This window comes from Apodemus sylvaticus, chromosome 19 (genome assembly GCF_947179515.1).
Source record: "Apodemus sylvaticus chromosome 19, mApoSyl1.1, whole genome shotgun sequence".
In the NCBI taxonomy this organism is placed as follows: Eukaryota; Metazoa; Chordata; class Mammalia; order Rodentia; family Muridae; genus Apodemus; species Apodemus sylvaticus.
The window spans coordinates 2,798,384-2,806,342 of NC_067490.1; the positions used below are offsets into that span (position 1 = coordinate 2,798,384).

The window sequence follows — 7,959 nt, forward strand, 5'->3', positions numbered from 1 at the left end:
AAGAAGAGAATGTTGATAATAAGTGTGGTATGAAGTGAATTCGTGGGAGAAGCACCCAGTGTTCCTCAGGTGAAACGACTCTAAAGCCAGGGACATTTATACCAGGAGCACGCAGATGACCATCTCCTTCCCATGGAGGGAAGCAACCCAAGTCTCTACCCATCACCCTGATCAGCACCTTCAGGAGCTGAGGGAACAGACCCCTGGAGGACGACTGAGGAATGGGTGCAGGTCAGACTGCTGGCTCTGTGACATCTTTTACTGATGAACATGTTTTGCTGGTTAGGTGCTGTCACTATTGAAAAGCTAGAGTCATCTGAGAGGAGGGAGACTCAACTGAGAAAATGACCCCAAAAGACTGGCTATAGGCAAGGCAATGGGGTTTTTCTTGATTGACTGATTGATTGATGTAGAAGGGGCCTGCCCACTGTGGGCGGTGCCACCCCTACACAGGTCATCCTGGACTGGGCCAGCAAGACAGTTGAAGAAGCCATTGGAAGCAAACAAGGAAGCAGCCTTCCTCTGTGGTCTCTTGTCCCTTCCCCCACAGCATTGAGCTGGCTGGCAGCCCCCACTCTCCCGCTGGTGTTATCTCCCGCCCTTGCTCCTTGTGCTTTCACCTTGATGACCAAGGCTGCCTCAGAGGAGTCTCACCTGGAGGCCAGCAGAGACCCGCCAGACTTAAAGCAGGCGACCCGCTGAGAAATGGAGCCAAGGAGTTCTCGGCCTGCTCCTTGATGTTGGGGGGCAGGGTTGTTTCCTAAAGACTATATATCTTGGCAAAATAATACTAAAGTCAGTCTTGATCGGCAACTGTCCTCTCGACTCATCTCTCTTTCGCCCCCTTCCCGTGTACCCCCAGAATTCTCTTCCAGGTCCCCGGTTCGCATGTGGCCGCGGGCGGCTACAGTCTCTGCTTCAGATCCTGATCCAGGTCCCTGCTCTAGGTCCCTGCCTTGAGTTCCTGCCCTGGTTTTCCCCAATGACAAATGGTGGTTTGAAAATGTGTACAACAAATAAACCGTTCTCTCCCCAAATGACCTTAGTTTATTACAGCAATAGAAACCTACCTAAGACACTTTCCTTAAAGAAATATTAATACTGCAGTCTGATCACAGGTGCAGACAGAAGTCGAGAGCTTGTGGAGCCCAAGGGAGCAATAAAAGTATCAGGAAGTGGTTGAATTAAGACACAGGGCATATGACAAAACCAGGAGTCATGTAATTTCCAGCTCGTGGGCAAAGATCAGAAGGAGCCTAAACACCAGACTTCCACCTTCTAGAAAATTCCACTTCTGTCCCCAAAAGAGGTACCTGCTCTGCCTAGCATCAAGGAGAGGACACACATGGAACCATGGGACACTGGGGCTGTCACTCACCTGCATCACAGGCTGCTTTCCTTTGATCTGAAAAAGCAACACACAGAAGTCAAGAGAGCTACTGGGTTCCTGAGGGGAGCAGAGGGCTCAGGAGGAAAAGCAGCACTCACCGAGCTTGTCCATGAGTGCACCTGAAAAGAGAGAGGAGATGGAGTCTGTACACTTTACAGGAAGAAAGGAAACACAATTTGGGTTCCTGACACTCTGGACTACAGACCACCTGATCCAAAAGACTACAGCTATCTCCTCCTGGGTTTTATTTGGCCCACTACTCTGATCTCAGAACACTGGACCCTCCTGTCCTTCTCTGCTATGGTGACTTACAAATAGTACACAGATCATCTTCCATTGTCTTCTGTAACTCATCCTTCTCACGCTGAATCCGCTGCACCTTCAACCTTGCAGAATGTACTCTTTTGAGGACATAGATTGCCCCTAAGACTAGAAGTCCCATGATGGTCAGGATCACAATAAAAGCTGACTTCGGTAAAGTGGCCTGAGGGAAGAAGGGCTCTGTGGCCCAGACAGAGAGCCAGAGCTGGGTGAACCTGAGGACAGACAGCCCAGCACACTCCAGGAAGACCATCACAACCCGGGCTCTGTAGAGTGACAGACGGATCTCACCTGGGATGAACATGGGCGTGGCTTTCTCCTGACCCAGGATGAGATTGAAGGTGGAGCAGGTCACATTCCCCACAGAGCTGTCTCTCACCACCAGCGAGGTCTCTGTGCTGAACAGTCCTTCAGCATCTTTAGTGTGGGTCTCAGAGAACGCTGGGAGATTCTCTCCTCTGGAGTCTCTCCACCGCACCTGAGGCTCCGGGTACCACCCTGAAGTCATGCACACAACACACACTCCACCATCTTCTGGACCTTTGATGTACACTTTAGGAATAGTTCCCATTGCTGTAGGAGGAAAGATATGAACACTCTAGGAAGCTGAGGAACACCGAGAACAACTATGTGACTCATGGGAACCCTTCACGGGGCAGATGGTGATTGAAGGGAAAAGGCATTACTGGATTGGGACTAGGCTGAGCCTCTGTTGCCTGACAGAGTATAGATAAGAGAGCCCACTGTGGGGAACAGAACGCTCCTTTATCCTGAGGAAACTGAAGGAAGTTGAACACAGGAGCCCTGAGGTGGGAACCAGCACTCCATCTGTCCATTATCCACACACCTGTGACCCTCTCAACAGGCTCACGCCCAGCTCTCCTCTCCAGGGAAGACAGACCCTGAGCATCCTTCCTTCCTCCCCTCAGTCACAGTCTTTAGCATTGACCATCACTTCTCACTGACTGATCACTGACACACAGCGACTTTCCTGCCGACATCTCTAAACTATACATTACCACAGCGGGTAATTTCATAACGCCAACAGGATCCCTGGTCCACAGAACTAGACTCAGCACACTTCAGGAGATCCACACATAGAATTTGGGTTGAATTAATCTATCAAGGAATGCACTACCTATTTCTCATCTCAAAACAGGAACCCAAAAATAGGTAGAGATAAAAATGAGAGACCAAAGCATCCGTGTGAGCCCAGCACTGCACAGCAAGGAGTCTGGCCGACATGAGAACGTCTCTCAGAACATACAAGAAAGTAAGGGGCTGAGTGCTGTGACCCCTCCATGTCCTCCCACATGCAGGTCACCCAAGGATTATAGAACAGGGATCAGTTAACCAACCTGCCACCTTCAGTTCCAAGATGGCCTCTTCATAGAACAGTCCCTGTTTGAAGTGGCAGATATATATCCCACTATCTGATGGCTGGACATTCTGGATCCTCACAGCAGCCTTGCCTTGATGGAACTGGTCCTTCACCAGTGAGGTGCGCTGTGAATATGCAAGGATCTGCCCTTCCTTTGAATCTTCTTGCTTCCGGTAGACAAGTACTGTTTCTGAGAATCTGTCACGGAACCACCTCAGCTCTTGCATGTTCTCCATATTCATGGCTGGAAACACGGAGCAGGGAAGGACAGCTTCCCCACCTGGTGCAGCCACAATGGGGTCTGAGGGACCAAAGACCCGGAACTGCTCTGTGGACACAGATGTGGCAGTGAGAGGCGGGAGAGACACAGGACGATGCAGAGAACACACTCTGAGGGGATATCATCCCAGCGGAAAGCAAGCGATGGATGGGGCTGCTCTGGGCATGTGCAGTAGGCATCCATGACTAATGCATTCATGTTCAAGTTACCTTTGAACAAATCAGTATACCTCATAAATGATCCAGAAAGAAAACAATTTTCTGCCTGTAACCCTGACCCCAGACCCTTCCATGAAGGAATTTCTTGTGTATTCTTCCAGCTTGCATGTAGCTGGTCACCAGATGCACTTCAGGTAACTGAATCTTCACTGAGAGCACTAGCCTCAGTATGTTTGGGTGGGTTCAAGAGCATACATTTATAAAGATCACTACAGATGCTCACAGAGTTGGTTACATGGCCACACTTTGGGAGACACAGGTGTAACTGGCTGGTCTCATACAAGACCCACAAAAGTCCCAATACCCAATCCTAAATCTCATTATCAGCCAATTTCTTCATCCACTGAATAATGTGAATATTAAAACATAGAGTCAAGGCTGAAAAGATAGCTGAATGATTAACATACAGGAGATTCCTCCAGAGGACGCAGGTTCAATTTCCAGCACCCACAGGATGGTTCATAACTATGTATAACTCCCTACTGGATTCTGTGGGCATGAGGCATACAGGTGTTACACAGACATACATTTGGGGGAAAGGCCCATGCACATGAAATAAAGTATACAGGGCCAAAGGACACTTCTCTGAAACAACCACCTGCATTGCAGGTGCCCAATGACTTCTTGATAAAGAAGGAAGATTGTCTGGCTCGCGCTGGGAACCCTTGGTCCTCTAAACCTGAAGGATTTTGACACAGGCACTGTGTTGCCAAGAGCCCCCTGTCTCACGCCACTGCTCTGTTTGTGTCTAGCACACTGCTGCCACTGGACAGAGCAGGACACCTGTGTGCTGTCTCCTAACCCCCACATCTGTGACCCTTACAAGGAGTCAAAGGCTGCCCCTGCTCTACCCAGAGCTAATCCTTGAGCGTGTAACACCAGGGATCACTAGGACCTCAAGGCTGCTCCCAACTCCCCACCTCGCTCCTGCTCCTCTGTCCCTGGGTCATTCTGCTACAGCCAACACTGGACTCTGCAGCTCCTCACGCCCCAGGCACACTGCCAGTCCAAGGCTCTCCGACTGTGCTCCCCAGGTAGGATCCGGCTATGGAGCGCACTGGCCAAGGATTCACAATGTTCCAGTGTCAGCCTCTCAAAGGCTAATGCAGGTATTCCCAACTGAGAATGTTGTTACTCACTCACAGTAAATGGAAAGATGGGAAAACCCTGGATGCCAGGTTAAAGTGAATCTCCTGCACATCTCACATGCAGAACACCTGCCAAATCCTACCCACGGTAGGGAGACATGGGAAGAGAGAGCAGGACAGACTCACTTGTGGTCACCCAGGTAAACAGCTGTGTGAGGCAGAAGACACTGAAGAGCAGAGAGGGCTTGCAGTGATTTTCCATGTCCTCAGAGCTAAAGAGAAAAAATGGGAGAGTCAGATCATGACCCTGGGCGGTGGTGGCGCACACCTGTAATCCCAGCACTTGGGAGGCAGAGGCAGGGGGATTTCTGAGTTTGAGGCCATCCTGGTCTACAGAGTGAGTTCCAGGACAGTCAGGGCTACACAGAGAAACCTGTCTCAGAAAAAAAAAAAAAAAAAAAGACCGTCAGGCAGGAGATAAGAGGCTAGTTCCACCGAGATGTTGGATTCCTCCTGAGAGACAGCATCGCTCAGGGTAGAGATCAGCCCACAGAACCAAAACAAATCCATGCTCACAGGGTGAAGGCTCCACACAAGCGACTCCTGTCAGACCTTCAGAAGACTGGGCGGCTGGGGACATCCAAGTCATCTAAGAGGAAGCTCTCCCTTTCCTTCCCACCTCAGCCCCGGCTCAGGGAAAGTTAAGCTCTACTCAGAAATATAGGCCCTTCCTGTCTCAGAGCCTTGAGGAGAACCCAGTGTAGACACCAGGACTCCAACTCCCCCTCATCCACAAACTTCCTGTGACCCCAAGACATGAAGCATATGCCCAGCCCCTCCCTCAGGAATAGCTTGTCCTCTGTGTTCTATGGCTCCACAACTGTGACCAGTGCCGCATGGGCGTCTTCAGAACCTCCCTAGCCCAGGCCAGCCCCTGCCATAGCTCCTTTACACTTGGCAGGTCCCACACACACATGACCAACAGCACAGGTTTGTCCTCATAGTCTCTGCTGATAAAGACCAAGCTGGGTGTACACAGGGTTGAAAGGAACAGGAAAAGACTCTTTTCTTCCCAAACCACCTGCTGTTTGGAAGGATAGAGGGTGAGGAGGGAGCCTAAAGGCCTGAGAAGGACAAACTTAGGGGACCTCTGAGCTGTCTCCAGGCTGAACCACCAGGGAGGTGACCTGCTGGGACTCACTCAGCACAATCTCCTCTCTGCTTCTGCTGCACACCCCAGCTGTCTTCAGTGCCCACCTACCTGCTTCTCTTTGCCCCCAGCTTTGAAAGGCTGTGACTTCATCAGGAACAGCTCAGGAACAAGGGGGCCCAGGAGACCCCAAATCTTCTCCGCACACCTCAGCCCCATTCCAAGGGACTCTCACAGCTCTAATCTGGGCTCGCCCCAATGCCAGCATGCATTTTCCTCACCTCCAGGATCAATCTTTAGAGCAGCAGACAGCAGTACAGCAAGTTGTCACAGCCTCTCCAGAGCCGACAATGAAGACTACAATGATGATGACCTCGGTAGCAGGGACACTGGCAGTGCCGGGGTTGGTGTCACTGCCTATTAAAGTAGTGTTGTTTGAGCCAACAGAGGGATTATAGTATCAGCCACCAAAACTGAAAGCTACAGTAATGTGACCTGGGCATATGTTCTTTCTGAATGTGATGTTCTGCCAGGAAAAGGTGAAGGTTCACCTCACCACCCCAACCACACCCCACTCCCACCTACCCCTCCAACCATACCCCACTCCCACCACTACACACCCTGTCCAATGGGGAGACTTCTCAGACCTACACTTTATAGAATGTTAAAAGCTGACACAAAGGAGAAAACAAAATGTAATGACTGTTTTAAGAATCAGGAGCAGCTCACATCTGCACACAACAGAGTTATATCAATGCCTGTCAGAGGTCCAAGCAGAGATGGTGTCATGAGCCCAGGTCTAGCTCCAGTAACTATTAAAATGAGGAGACGGTATGCCTTCCTAAAACATGTAGATTCTACCACAATCCCTGCCTTGTCTGCAGCCCATCTCTAACCCAGCACCTAAGATCACAACTGAGTAGGAAACTACAAGGGGATTTGGACTCCAGGTGCCTGGATATTACAAGCCTTACCATCTCCTGAGTCCCCACCCCATGCCTCCCAAAGGGATGACTGGTGAAGGCAATGACCAGGAGCAGATCGGAGAGCCTTAGAGGACACTGAGGAAAACCAGAGGGGATGTGCACTGTGTCTTCTCACAGGGCACCAAAGGCACAGCCAGCTGTATTGTCAATAGGTGTTAATAAAGAATCCAGAGATGACTGCTCTTATAGACACATGACCTAACTCTGTACACTAACAATAACCATAACCATAACCCAAACCCTAACGACCCTAACATTACCCATCACCATAACCACAATGTGAACATTACGAACCCTACCCCTGACCCTAACCCTAGTCCAAACCCTAACAACCCTAACATTAACCATCACCAGAACCCCAGAAGTAAACACAACCCTCACCCCTAATAACTCTAATCCTAACGATGCTAATGACAACCATAAACATAAACATAAGCATAAGTATAAGCATAACTATAACCATAGCCATAACTATAATTTCCCAGAAGGTAAAGGAAGGACAATCAGGAACTCAAGCCATCCTTAGCAACACAGTGAGTTCAAGGTCAGCCTGAGCTATTTGAACCCTGTCTCAAAAACTGGAGCCTGAGTGACATGGCCCATGTCTGTAATACCAGCAATGGTGGAGCACGTGGATCTCTGTTTTAGTCCAACCTCCTCTACACATCCAACTCTGTAGTGGGCTCCTCAGTCAAAAAAAGGGGAGGGAGAAAGAAGGAAAGGATGGAAAGTAGGAAGGAAAGAAGGAAGGAAGGAAGGAAAGGAAATATCAGCAGCAAAACAAGAGGTGACATCATGATTAAGTAGATAAAAAGCATTAGCCACCAAGCTTGACAACCTTAGTGTGATTGTGGACCCACATGAGGGTAAGAACAGACCTGACCACCATCCTGGGACCTCCATGTGGGAGCCATGACAGGACACACTGGTTCCCACTTGACTGTACTCACACAGAGGCCCACACTATACACCCAATAATAAATGAAGACTCCTCTCCAAAGATGCACTTTTGTGCAGTGTGGATGGATGTTTTACCTGCATGTCCTTGTGTGCATCTCATGTGTGCCTGGGTTCACAGAGTCAGTAGCATTAGGGCGGGTGAAATGGAGCTGTGGGAGTTTGCACAGTTATGTGGGTGCTGGGAA

General features: G+C 49.8%; 1 protein-coding gene across 1 annotated transcript in view; it reads right to left on the reverse strand.

Annotated features, from left to right (window-relative positions):
• The window catches only part of LOC127670111 (butyrophilin subfamily 3 member A1-like), a 62,447-nt gene extending 57,176 nt beyond the window's left edge, over window positions 1-5,271 (reverse strand). Inside the window, exon 1 of the mRNA XM_052164429.1 lies at window positions 5,255-5,271. The gene's annotated coding sequence lies outside the window, so the exon portion shown is untranslated. The remainder of the gene's footprint in view (window positions 1-5,254) is intronic.
• Between the last annotated feature and the right edge of the window lie 2,688 nt (window positions 5,272-7,959).